The following is a 14258-nucleotide window of genomic DNA, read 5'->3' on the forward strand; positions in this document are numbered from 1 at the left end:
TGTATTAGATCGCCATGACTGAAAGAGCAAATGAAAAGGACATAGTACAGTATATGCAAAAACTGATCCATTACATATTGATCAAGTGACAGGCATTTCTGGATTTTGTTTGTAGAAGTTAAATATAGGATATAAGAAATGGGTCCAAAATTCTATGTTTATGTATCTTATTTTCTGATTATGCATACTGGCATTTCGGTTAAGCTATCTGAACTGTGTAATTTCCTTTTTTATTACATAAAGTGAAATTTTTGGGACCTGAGAAATTGTCCTGAAAATTTACAAGTGTCAGCACAAACATTTACTCACCGCCTCTGCCATGAGGATGATGATAAAAAAAATGATCTCTATTATATATGTGTACACACACACAAGCACATCCTGTGCAAGTGAATGAATACAGTGTTATTAGTCTGGCATAGTTGCTCTGTTGGCCTATATGTCCTACAAAGAAATAACTGGAAAGCCTGCTCTGGAATGCAGAGTCGGGAATGTGGCATATGTGGATACCATGGTGATAAGAATGTTGTAAATAAATACAGTTGATCAGTATGAAAATGAAAATGGCCTTAAAGCAGATTTCACTGTGCAAGGAAAATGTAAATATAGTTATTTATATTACATAGGAGGCTACCATATACAAGCAGTTAGACATATCAAATATGCAATAAACTGCAATATGCCTCATAACACTCACAGCTTGCTTCAGATTTTAGTGGCATCTTTTAGGTAGTTTTGCATTTGTAGCTTCAGAAGGATAGGACTTAGTGAAAATCTAGACCGCAAGAAAGAACAGGACAAGAGTCTGAAAACCTGCGTGCATGTGAGCTGTCCTGGAAATCCAGTGAAACTTTTGGCTCCTGCCAGTCACAATCACAAGCCAAAATTCCATATGTTATTCCATACTGGGCATAAATTTATGGCACACAGCCTTTGCCTTCCAAGGCATATTTAATTTTAGAAAAACACATCAGTAAAAGAAAGAGTTATCTTTTATACAGCTATATTTTGTAAATTGTGAAAACGATATTTTTTAAAACAAGAGTTTGTAACAGAAGGGCCAGCAGTTCACACTAATGATCGTAAACCCAGCAATTCCCACTAATGATCATAAACCCAGAATATCGACTAGATTAATAATGTTCTCATAGTATAGTACTTTCTTTTGAACTGGCTTTTTCTTATGCAAAAAAAGATGAAGCTTAGCTAATTTTACAGCTTCTTTCCTTATTGAAGAAATCCCATATTATACAAACTTTTACTCACGTGAGTCCTCACGTAAGTAGTAATGCTGGCTTCCCCAGAACAGCGGGACTAGTTATGAGTAAGGATTTGCAGCAGTGAATAGCACTTGCATGCTAAAGCCACCAAAAACGGGATGCACTGTTTTAAAGGCTATTCGCACTATGAGTGCCACAGAAGAAATTTGAACTTGTTTTGTGTTATGCGTTTTAATAGAAAATAATGGTAAAACTTCTTCACTGGTGCATGAAATCTTAAGGCTACATATCTTCATCTGTGTGTGGCAACTCAATGGGTTTGTAATGTAGAAAAATATATAGTGGCATAACAGAAAAGAAAAAATCTTAAAGTGTACACTCTGCATTTGCTACTAGGTGCACATGGTCTTTTCAATATGGAAGTAGAATTTTTGCTGAAGTACCTTGTGGCAAATTTGAAATACTAGCCTGGGGGCCCCAATGAGACATAATTCACTATCCTAGCTAGAACAAATCAAGCTTCTACGTCCATGCCTCTGAACTCATTATTGACCTCAGGGAAAATGTTAGCCTTAAGCAAGTTTTAATAAAGACTCCTGTGGAGTAGTTTCTGTGGCACTAAATGAGATAATGAGAAACAAACCACTTATCTGCAATAGACCCAGGACCTGTATATAACCCTAACATCAGTTTTCTAAGATTCTTGGGATTCTTTCCAGAGATGAAACCAAGATCCAAAAGAGATTTTATTACCTTGCTCACTAATTTATTATGTAAAAGTCAGGCTTAAATTCACCAATATTCTGCTTATCCTGTATGACCATCATTTATGTTAATAATGTTTTGGTAAAGTAAAAATGTCCACATTGTAAGCAAAACTCAATTGATAACTAATTTTTTTACTAAACCAGCATAAAGTGCAAGTATCTAAAAATGGCTTTAAACATTAATATTCAGTGTAACTTTTTGTAGTTTATTTAAAACAATTGAAATACGTTATCACCATAATAGGTAGGTGGTGCATTACACCAAGCATGCCACAGGCTAGACTGTTGTTTGAAGGTTTCTTGTAAAACAACTGAACACTAACTACCATTGCTGTAGGTAAATAAAAATAAACAGATGAGCAGCCTGTGTTCTTTTGAGGTTAGCACTGTATCTCATAAACGGTGACTGAACTGCCCCTCGTCTATCATTAATTACCAAATAAAACCTGCTAGGCAGAGGAAGGGGGTTGAAAATTAAACTGTGGTCCGGATACAGAGCGACGGAAAAAGAATCCTATGTCTGATAGTTATGATCGTTAGTTTCCAACCCAGGCAGAGCGATCACAATTTTTGTGCGCGCTCATTTTCATACAGGCATTAATTCATAGAGTGATGTTGTTCTTTATTTTTTGCAAATTCCACAGGCAAGTATTAAAGAATCATGAGATTCTGTGGGGTGAAATTGAGAAAAAAAATACTATATGTTAATACCTTAGCGATACAGCTGAGGGAAACAATAATAAAAGCCAAGAAAAAGGTCAGCAGAAGAGGTACAGAAGGCCAGGTTCTGATCTCTGTTATACTGATGTAAATCCAGAGCTGTTCCATTCAAGGCATCCACATTAATCTGAACCTACTCTAACGTAACTCAGATCAGGCCCATTGTGATTAGGTTTTCATGAGAACAGTCACTTTGATATAATTTTAATTTAATTTGTACCTTTTCACTAGGTTTAATCAAGCATTTTCTATACACAGAGAAAATTAATAGACTAACATAAAACCAGGAAAAATATGTGCTATATGTGTTACAGTGAAATCATCACATATAAAGAAACTAATAAGTTGTGTTTGCAATCAATCAATTAATGTAATTCACATGAAAAATTTCTAGCACTTCTCCTTTTTATGGAATCTCTTGAGTTTTTTTTTTTTAATTGTGTCTCAGGAATCATTGTGTAGTTTATGATTCTGGAGTTACTAGCCATGTGTTTGGGGGGAGGGTTGTTTTTGTTTTTAACTGGTTGGTCTAAAAGCAGATAGTACTTGGTGATTCCAATAAAAATGGAATTGAAGCACGTTTCTATGTAACCAATAGCCTTATATAGTTGAGATGTGGTGGGTAGAGAGGAAAGAACAAAATATTTCTAGTTTGAGTAGAGATTAAATGACAAGAAGACTGGAGTTGCCATCTACTGGAGTGTACAAAGAATGACAACTGACATGTACAAAAATCCTATCATGAAATAATTAGTCAAAATAAGTCCAAGTGTTGCCACACAATTATAAAATAATAATAATAATAAAGGGATATTATTCTTCAATGACAATTTTTCAGCAATTCAAAAAATACATGAGGATGCTGTACTAAAACCATCATATTTGCTTAACTTTTTTATCCATATCTTATAAAAGATTATTCTTAGTACTTCATAGCAGCACATGCCTATTCCCCTATTCAAGCTTCACAAACATAAAACAACACCAGAAGCTGAAAGCAGTGATCCACTCTTCAAATATGAATACCTAATCGTTGTTATATTTTGTTGTGGTTTTTCACCATTATGCTTTGACCTACAATAAGAGAACTTTAGGAAATATCCTTAGCTAATGAAACATCTAAAGACAAAACAGCAATTTTTTTACATTTGTGTTACTATTAATCACAGTTACTCAGTATTCATCTGTGCAATTGTAATCATATGCAAAAAAAGCTGTTCACTTTTTTATTCAAATAAGATCTATAGCAGAAATGATGTTTCTCAGATGCCTCCTCTAACAGATAGCAGAACACACAAAAGCTCTTCAATAAAAACACTTCCAGAAACCACTTAATATACCAAATCATTCCCGAGACAAAACAGATCTTTCCCACATAGATCAGAACACCTGTAATCACCAGTTCAGTAAGGAAAGCAAGAAGTGTAGAACAAGTGCTTCAGTTGACACGCTGGCTGTCTCTGAATTTCTGGTTAGCATATCTAAAAGAGGCACAAAAGCTGCAGGGGAAATTACACCAAACTAGTAGGAGGCATGATGTCCGGTACAGCTACAACCTAGCAATTCAATGTATTCAAAGGGACAGACACTAAGAGTCAGCAAGGGCGTTGACACACTGCATCGATCCTTACAAGAAAAAGACCATGGCTGTAAGACATTTGCATTTCTTGGCATTCTTTTAACAAGTTAATTTTTCTTTAACATTTAGTGAACATATTCATTAGTCTGTTATTAAATCCTTTATATTAAGTGACTGGACTGAAGTCTCTGACGTGATCTTTGTGATTATGATTAATGGAACTCATACACAAAGGATTATTTCTCTGTAAAACGTCAAATTGTATGATCGCTGGAATTAATCCCAAAGGGCCATAGAAAATGTTCTGAACAGTTCCAAGTCACTTTTTTATCACATTTTTCCTTTGACTGGGAGGCGATCTTTAATTGCAGCTTTAAGTAAAGCAAGTACTGTAAGCAAGTCATCAAACATGATGAAAAATGATGTATTTCTCCAACAGAGCCTAAAAGTAACCAATTTATTTTTTACCCCAGTCTGTAGGCAAAATGGCAAAAGCTGATCAATAAACAACAGGGTTTTTTAAAGGGATACCATCAATTTCTTTCATCCACCAAGTTTGGAACCAACCCGACAATTGACATCAGTGGCAGTTTTGTCAGAATAAGGACTGAGTGAAAGATGGTAGGTTTTGGATTTTGGGATTTTATAAATCTAATAACTTTTTTTTACTTTTCTGGATATATATACATGATATTTCTGTAAAAATAGAAATCTGGGATATGTGGAGACAGAGTAATTTAATAATTGTCCTAACAGGTTTTGACTAGATGAGTGAAGACTTAGTCAATCTGCGAGTGGCAAATTTTGCCAGAATATGCCTATTTACCAGAGCAATCTGAAAATAAAGTGTGATTTTTATTTTTGTATGAAAAATTTCTCCATTCTCATCCAAGTGGTTATGTCCTTACAAAAATTCATTTTTGGTGAAATTTTAGAACTATTTATTATTTTTCATTGAATCACACAGAAGTTTTAAAAAACCCACCCAAGGAGTCCTTTAAAATGAGGACAAAGGATAACATTTTCCAAAGTAACTAAGGTACCTGAGTTCTATTGAAAGTCAATTGGATTTAAGCACTTCAGAAGCCTAAATCCCATTTTCAAAAATTATTTAGGAGCCTAACACACTTTTGAAAATGTTACTGTGAAAGCTGAAACTTGACCTGATGTTCAATAAGGAGTTAGTGGAGCAAGCAGCATAATGGGTGATGGGGTTTTGGTACCCATGTTGCTGAGGAGGCTGAATCTGCCTGGGTTCCCTTGTTTGTGTATCTTGGGAAGCATGCAGAAGATCTCTGGGGACAGGTTCATGGGGGATGAGTTTGTAGAGTTTCTCTTAGAGCTGTTTGGGGAAGGATTTTTACATCAGTTTCAGCTTTCATCAGGCTGATGTTGTCTGGACGAGGTATAATCCATTGTAATTTTCCAAAAGACATTTGAAAATGTCAATGCCAGGTCACCACTGGAAAGCAATAGGCAGAGTCTCCTTGATAACTGCAGTTCATGGAACATGCTTTTTGTGGCTGACGTTATGTGAGAAACCAGTTTCAGGAAGGCATCTAGGAAGACACCTAGACAGCAACTACCCTGGTGATTTGGGATAAATGTCCTTCATTGGAGGTGATAACATACTGGCACCATGTTCTTCAAAGTGATTCCTGCTGCCTTCTAGCCTGACTTCTGTCTGCTTGGGTTCATCTTCAGCCAGCTCATCATCTATTTGCAGGTATTGGCCAATGGGACTGCTGTTAAAGTATGATGTGAAGGTTGAATAGAGGTGCATACTAGATACTTCTGCCATTTGAGTCCATGGAGTCTCAGAAATTCTTCCAGTGGCTGCATGAAGATAAGGAAAAGGCTAGGAGAGATGATTAAACCTTGTCTTACTCCACAAGCGCCCTCCGATGGCACATAATCAGATGCCCATCACTACCTTCTGGTTACAGATCTTGAGGAAGGATTTAAATTGTGACAGAATATTTCCTTTCACCTCTTCAATATCTCTTAGGCAGGATAACAATATCCTGTGATCACTCTTTATTTTTGTGACAGAGGAGGGGAAGAGGTTGTGGATGTAACTGATGGGAGAATAGAGGAGGAAGAGATTGTCCAAGGTTTTCAGATACTCCACTTTGAATATGGAACAGGATTTGTGATATTATGCTAAATGCACAAATAGTGGAAAGGTTACTTGTCCATCTTTCTGTTCTGGTGAGTAGAAACCAAAGACGTATGAATACCCATAAAGGTCTGTAGTCGGCCCAGCAGCCCATTCTCATGTTCCAACAAAAGAGGAGGTCACCACTACAGAGGCTGCACTTGAGAAGCAATAGTGGCACAGCTGAATTCGATAGAATCCCACTCTGGTTCCTAACTAGCATTCCCTCTCCTAATTTTTAATTTGTACTCAAAGGATCTGACCTCAGTAGGCTGTGACCAGCACACTGACAATCACAGGATTCACTTGTAGCAGATGAACATGTAATAAAATATGATTATACAGGAACGTCATCATATAAATTGGCCACCTCCAAAATGGAGTACTTTCACTGATACTTCAGAAGCAAAAGCAAATATCAGCAACAGACCAGACAATTAATACCTCAAATAAAAGTAATGAGAACCCAGAATGAAAAATGTGCACACTAATTCCAATTCTTCCTTAGCTACATACAAGCTAGACATAGGGCAAGTTGAGATGGTTTGTATTTGGACTCAAACCTACAAGAATATGGAAACTGCGCACCTTCTAAATTTCCCCTGCTGTATGGACTCCCATACTGACACAGTGTTGTCCTTTACCCTTCAAATAATTATTGTCCTTCTTCAAGGTTAAAGGGTAATAACAACAACAAACAACAACAAAAGAAAAATGTAATCCCAGTAATAACTCCCAAAGCTACATATAAAATTATATTGTAAACCAGCCTTTTTACAACAAACCCTGTTACTGATCTTCCATTTGACAAACCCTAATTACCATTTCTGGAGTTATTTTCTTGGGGGCAGAAATGGCCTTCTAACTCTTATCTGGTATTTTTGGAAGATGACACCTTTAACATGTTTTGGCAGCATATCTCCTCCAATGCTCAATAAGCCTGTGAGAACAAGTGAACATGGCTTCAGCTGATCTACCTCAGCACACAGTTTAGGCTCAGCTAAAATAGCAATCTGAAGAAATACCATGTGACAAATCTTTCCATACGGCATGAAACACGTCACGGGCATCTTCAAATAACTTTATGCTGGCTCCAAAAATGTGTGCATGAAAGCATCCCAGTTTTGTGCATTATTATTATTATTTGTATTGAACCATAGCACAAAGACCTCAGTTGGAATTGGGGTCCAATTATGCGAGGCAGTGTGTCAAAACAGAAACAAAGGAAACAGTACATGTCCTAAAGTGACTAAAATCTAAAAAAAGACAAGGCAGGTGAAGAGGGGGAGGACAGGCATACAACATACACAAAGAATGAGCAGGATGATGATAGGAGGATGCATGATGACTTTTATATATTTTTTGAAAACTATCCTCAAATGCTCCTCCACTCAGCCATTGTTAGTTATTATATATAAGTATATAAACTATGCCCATCTTCCATTCTAGCTACACTTTTGTCCTCAGATGGCATATTCCGAATGGCAAATTGGTTTCCTTAATCACTTTTTGTCCCCTATCTTCCTATTCCCAAGGTGGATCCCATTTTAGGGCCTTGGAAGGAGGGTGGAGTTTGTAGCCAATCTGAAGAATCTCTCATGAACTAGCAATTAAGCAGACTATGATATGAGCAGGGTACTGGGCTGCTGAAGTATCATGCTGGGAAACTCCTGGGAGTTGTTTCTCTTCCCCCACTGACCTGAGGCCACGTGGCTAAGAGAAGAGGAGCTGCTTGGGGCAATGTGCAGCGGGAGGTGGATCCCCAGTCACTGGGTCTGGAGTGGCAGAGATACACTGCAAACTCAAAAAGGGGCACATATCAAGTGTTTTTAGTTTTACATCAATTATTTCCCTTGGATTTACCATTGTCATAGGATCGCATTATTTGGAACTTCACTGACGTAATCATGAAAAATTGTTATTATTTTTCCACAGTCTGGAGTCAAAGTCATATATAACACGCAGAATGGATTTACACATGTGAACACTTTGTTTATAGACAAAAATCTGTAGATAATGTTAAAAGATCTACAATACATTTTGAGCTATTGGGCATTTCACAGATACTGACCACTGATTTTGATTTAGAAGCTCTAACTAATAAAAGCTTGGCTCCATACCAAATCTGAAAAAGAAATCAAGCACTCTCTTGTCAGATTATAAGTATTTGCACTACAAAAAGAGTACAAAGTGAGCCAAGTGTTCTTTAAAAATGGTTCTCCAGTATTCTTAACAGACACAAAAGGCCCTATGTGCCGTTAGAGAGGACAATGCAGTTTTACTATTAAGCCTTACACTAATTTTGCACAAAATACGGAATGGGTCCTAATAAACTCTATGGTATTCATCCTACAGCAGAGATTTCCAAAATTAAAGACTCAGAATTGCATCAGTGAGTACAAACACTCACTAGTTAAGAAAGCTAAGTAAATTAGATGCCCCTGAGACCAAGGTCAACTTCTCAAGTGACTGTGCATCTGTTTATAGAATTCACTGTAAGTTTCAAATCATTTGTTTTAAGACAACAAGTGATCAGTAATAAGCTTTCATTCTATCATGTCTTTTTTTTTTTTTTTGCTGTCAGTTGTGTAAGATCCTTAGCATAGGAATGTGAAAACATAAAAAGATTTAAAGAGGCATGATCCAAAGCTTCCCATTGACTCCAATTGGCTTTAAATGAAGACGTTAATGAACAAAGATAGCTTTCTTTAAAATATATATAAAAAAAACCAAACAAACAACGCTACACACATACACATTAAATTGCTTAGGAATGCCTATTAATTATTGGCAATAATTTAAAGAAAGGTCAGATTGTACACTTGTTAGGACAGTGACCATCTTTATGTTATGTGTTTTTACAGTGCCCAACACTATGGGATCTTGGTCCATGAATGGTGTTTCTAGACATTGTAGCAATATAAATTATAACAATACTTCAGCTTCTCTAGGTTTACCACCATTATCAGAATTAATCCCATGTGATATGATCATCAGTATTTATATTTTTGTATTTTATATTTTCCTACTATATATGATAAGATGTAAACTTCCTGTAATCTTCCAGTGAAATGGATTACATGCAAAAAATGATTTCAAAAGGAGGTCTATATTCTGATAATGGTAATTTTGCAAATTTTCTCCTTTCTGTCTCTGTATATTGTCAGAGCAGAAAAATGGTAGCATAAAAATATTGCCCTTCTAAACAACCAAAATATAGAAAAAGAAACAGATATCTGGGCATGATTTAGTCTGCCAAAGATCTGTTTGTATGTTTTCTATAGGGGTTGTGAGATATTGATCATCATCTATCCCCATGGCTACCTAGGCCAGTCTGTATTGTTTAGAGACTGTAGGAATTCTAGGAGTTCAGAGAACATTTCAGACTATAAAACATTCCAATAAAATTATCTGGAAACATATTGCTTAACTGTAATGCCTTACTCACTCACTTGCAATATTACCTGTTCTGAGTGAAGAAAACACAACTAGAGACTTTATTCCAAGAACTTGTTTGTTCCTTGGCTCAGGTAGAAAAAAACTTGCACCAACCTAGCCTATTTGTGCTGATGTTCTCAGTGCCAAAACACCGGATGCCTTGAAATTAATTTAGTCTCAAACTCTTTAGCTAATGGGGGCAGTGCATACTCCACAGCAATGGTATAGTGGAAACTGTACTATATTCCCGCAAGAAGATTATGAGAAAACAAATATCGACTCAGGGTGGGATTTTTTTTTGTTTTGATTTTCTGGTTGTTCATGAGAAATATATTTGGAAAAGAGCAAAAGAAGTGACTTGAGAAGTATTTCCTAATACTATGAAGAACAGATTTGTGCTTAATGCACTGTGAAGATTTTCCAGGAACAGTTTATCCAGTTGTAAAATGACTCCCCGGTAAAGCTGCCAGGAACAGCTTTTAATTTGTTCACCCCAACCTTCTGAAAACTTATTTTAGAACTTTCTTTCTATGAATTCCTGCACCTTGTTAGTCTGAGTAGTGGTTTTTGGCAGAGAGACTTTGTCTTCACTGCAAAAAAGGTGAGTTTTTTACATCAAGACAGCGATCTCAATGTAAAATCCTAGTTGAGACAAGGCACAGGTAGTTTTTACCTTTAAGCTTTAAGAGTGTAAAGAGTTGATTTTGACTTGCTACTTCAAGGTAAAAACTACCTGTGCCTTGTCTCAACTAGGATTTTACATTGCAAGCACTATCTCAAATTAGCTATCTCAATGTAGAAATGTGTCTCTTTCCAATGAAACATAGCCTTAGGTTTTCTTTATGCCGGGAAAATGAGTTGGGTTACAAGATGTGTCAATTAACACACTTCAATTAATGTGTTTTAAAAACCATTTAGTATGCAGTATAGACAAAGACAGTTATATTTTGAAATGTGTTACCTAGTCATGACTAACCATAAGAGGAAACGGTGACCCTTGGGGTATGTCTACGGTGGTGTGTGGTACCATTTTAACACCAGTTAACTGGAAATCAATTAACGCTAGTTAAGTAACACCTCCAGAAATGCTTTAGAAGGTCTTGGAATAGATGTTTGTAGAGCGTCTAGATTAGCATTTCTGAAGGTGTTAACTAGATTTAACTGAAACGCAATTCACTCGAGTTACAACAAGACCAAACTTCTAGTCTAGACGTACATGAACTAGGAGTTGTTTACAACCAGCTTAATTGTTATATTTTCTTTAAAAGATACACTGACAATTTTGCATGTAGATTGCCTCCATGACTGACTTTACAGAGGTTCACATGGGAAACTGTTGTGGCTGGTGATGACAACCAAGTATCTGCATGAAGAGATAAAAGTGTATTTATCATATTGTCAAAATAAATAGGCTGATTTACATGAGAATATCTATTTCTTAAAGATTGTAACACATCCAATGTGTCTATTCTGTACTGATAGTAAGGCAGCAGAGATAGCTATCTTTTACTTATTACTTCAACACCTCGAATGGCCAGAGTCATTTTGATTAAAGAAAACTTGTATATTACAATGTTTGTGTGCCCACTAAAAATACCATTTTACATAGCTCATCCACTCCTTATCAACTGATATTCTAAATCCTATTTAGGGGGGGGACAGTGAGGCAAATGCCAGGAGTGTCCAAGATGTAAATATCAGAGCAATAACAGATTTAATTTGCTACCCTTCAAGTCATGTCTTTTCTTTTCCTTTCTTTTCCTTTTCTTTCTTTAAATGTTTATAAAAATGCCACAGTTCAGTGCACTTGAAAATTAAAGACTACAGTGTAAAGATCAAGGTTTGAGTTTGTCCATTCCTAGCCACAAAGGGAAATTAAAATCACCAATCAAATTCCTTATTACACTGATAGAAATAACTTAGAAAATACCAAAAGCAAGAAGTACATTTATGGTATTCTTTGTGCATGGCATAAACAAGATTATTTTACACTCTGCTCAATGGGATCTTGCACATTTTTGAGTTTACATATTTGATTGTTAATAAACTAAGAGTATACATACACTTAGAGATTATGAGCCAAATTCTGCATTTATTTACACCGGTGGAACTCTACTGAAGTCATAGATTCATATTTTTCAAGTCTAGAAGGGACCACTGTGATCATCTAGTCTGATTTCCTGTATAACACAGGGCATAAATCAGTATAGTGAAGTACAGATTTGGACCTAATAAATGTTTGGGCATAAATGATACTTAGAGCATACAATACCAGAAATTAATAAATATGGCGCATGATTGAAACTAGTTAATGTATTAACTTTGACTTGTTAACTTTAACTAGTTAACAAGTCAAGTATTAACTAGTTAACTAGTTAACTTTAACTAGTTAATGTATTAACTTTGACTTACTTTGACATCGTGAACAATTTTGCGAATCATTGCACTGGAATACCAGCAAATTTCATTTGTGTGATGATTTCAATACTTATTCAATCAGCTAAACTTTTTCTAAAGCTTTATATTTACCTTCTGTAACCTACTTTGCATTGATTTAATCAGTCTCCTTTAAATACATATACACTTAATTTATACTTCTGAAAACAACTTATAATAGCTGCAGTTTATACAACTAAGTTAAGTCTTTTAATGTATACAAATGTGCCACAGGGTTTTGAACTGTAGAAAATGTGTAAACTTAACAAGTTGGCAGTGATAACAGCTTTGACAGAGGAAATTAAGTCCTTTGAAGAAAAATTAGGTTGAAAGCAGATTTCTGTTTTTATTACAGTAAAAGGTACATTTAAAAATGTTTAGCCACTCTATGATAGACAAGTTTACCAAAGACATTGTAGAACCAAAACACATTCACCCAATTTTATTTTTGTTCGAACCCATATTCCATACTTCTTGGATTTAGTCAACCCACTGCTTCAATGGCTGTAGCTAGACATATTGAGCTCTGCCATTCTTAGAATGACCTGGTTTCTTTGTACAAAAGCATTTTTAGATAGGAGCACATTCTCTCCGACAACAGAGCTCGACTCAGCACACCACAGCTGATTCTGGCCCCCTAATTCTGAGAGCCAGCCTTCACTTTGACACCACTTACATCAGCTGAAGTAAGATCTAATTTATGCCATTGGCATGGGATCCTTAATAGATCCTGTGCCAATGCAAGATGTGCAGCACCTTCACCCACATCTGTCTTCCTCCTACACCAGCGAAGAATGGGCCAGATTTAGAAAATTAATGCCCTGGAGAGTACTCACCAATGCCAGAATAATTATTTTCTGATGATTTGCAGCTGACTATGGCTCCTTTATGCCATTTAAGTAGTAGATATCATCATTACAAATATAGGGCCTGCCAACCTCTCTTGAAGGGATAACAGAATTCTGTGAAGTTCCCTTTACAGAGTTGCCCCTGACCTGTTCAGGGGCAGAGAGTATTGAGCTCCTCCTGGGATTCCAGATCTAAAACCTTGGGGGGTTTGTGCAATTTCCATATAATCCCAATGCCTCAGTCTCTGCTGCTGACTTCATCAAATACTCAGAACTGGAATCCTGAATATGTCCTGGCATGGCCATGATTTTTACAGCCTCCCTTTCCTTGTTAGCTTCCCTTAGTCTCTCCCCATGTTCTTTCATCACTTTCCCCAATGTTTTTGTGTAGTGGGAAAGAGAAGCCAATATGCACTGCCACTACCGGACAGGAACAGGCTGTAGTTGCCACTACAGGACTTCCTGAGCTGTGAATAAGGAACACGAGTGGGAGGAGAAACACGGTCAATTTTCCATCCATGATTAGAAGTCTAAATACTACAAAAGTTTCAGATTTTGGTATGTGCCCAGCCACTCTTATTGGAAAACAATGGATATATACAGTAGAAGGGCATAAATACATTGAATTAGGAGGATAAATAATTCTTGATTCCCAGTTCTGAGACTGCAATCAAAGGATTTTAACACATTTGGGAAGGATGTTTTGAACAAATATGTTTGAAATGATTCACTCACATATTCATGTTTGAATTCCTGAAAATAGTTTTGGCATTACGTTTTCTGTGACTTCCCTTGGAAGAGAACTTCTGTAGTATCAAATCACTGTGTTCCTTGAGCTGTACCAGCACATGCTCAAAGCAGCCAATCAGAATCAAATACGTTTAGCAGAACCAGGATCTTGTATTGATTCGTCAAAAACCTGAAAAACTGTTTTGGTCAGTATTGTAGCCAAACTCAACGCTAATCCAACTTTACACACCCACCTAATCATCAATGGTGACTTAAATAAGAGAACAGCACTTTCTTTTGCATGAAATGTGTTTTCATATCAAACTTCCTTAAAGGGATATACTGAACCCTGAGTTGTCAGTT

General features: G+C 36.3%; 1 protein-coding gene across 4 annotated transcripts in view; it reads right to left on the bottom strand.

Moving 5' to 3' along the window:
* The window catches only part of CTNNA2 (catenin alpha 2), an 803547-nt gene that overhangs the window by 211330 nt on the left and 577959 nt on the right, over nt 1–14258 (bottom strand). The window lies entirely within an intron of this gene.

The sequence above is a fragment of the Caretta caretta genome, chromosome 4 (assembly GCF_965140235.1).
Source record: "Caretta caretta isolate rCarCar2 chromosome 4, rCarCar1.hap1, whole genome shotgun sequence".
Classification (NCBI taxonomy): domain Eukaryota; kingdom Metazoa; phylum Chordata; order Testudines; family Cheloniidae; genus Caretta; species Caretta caretta.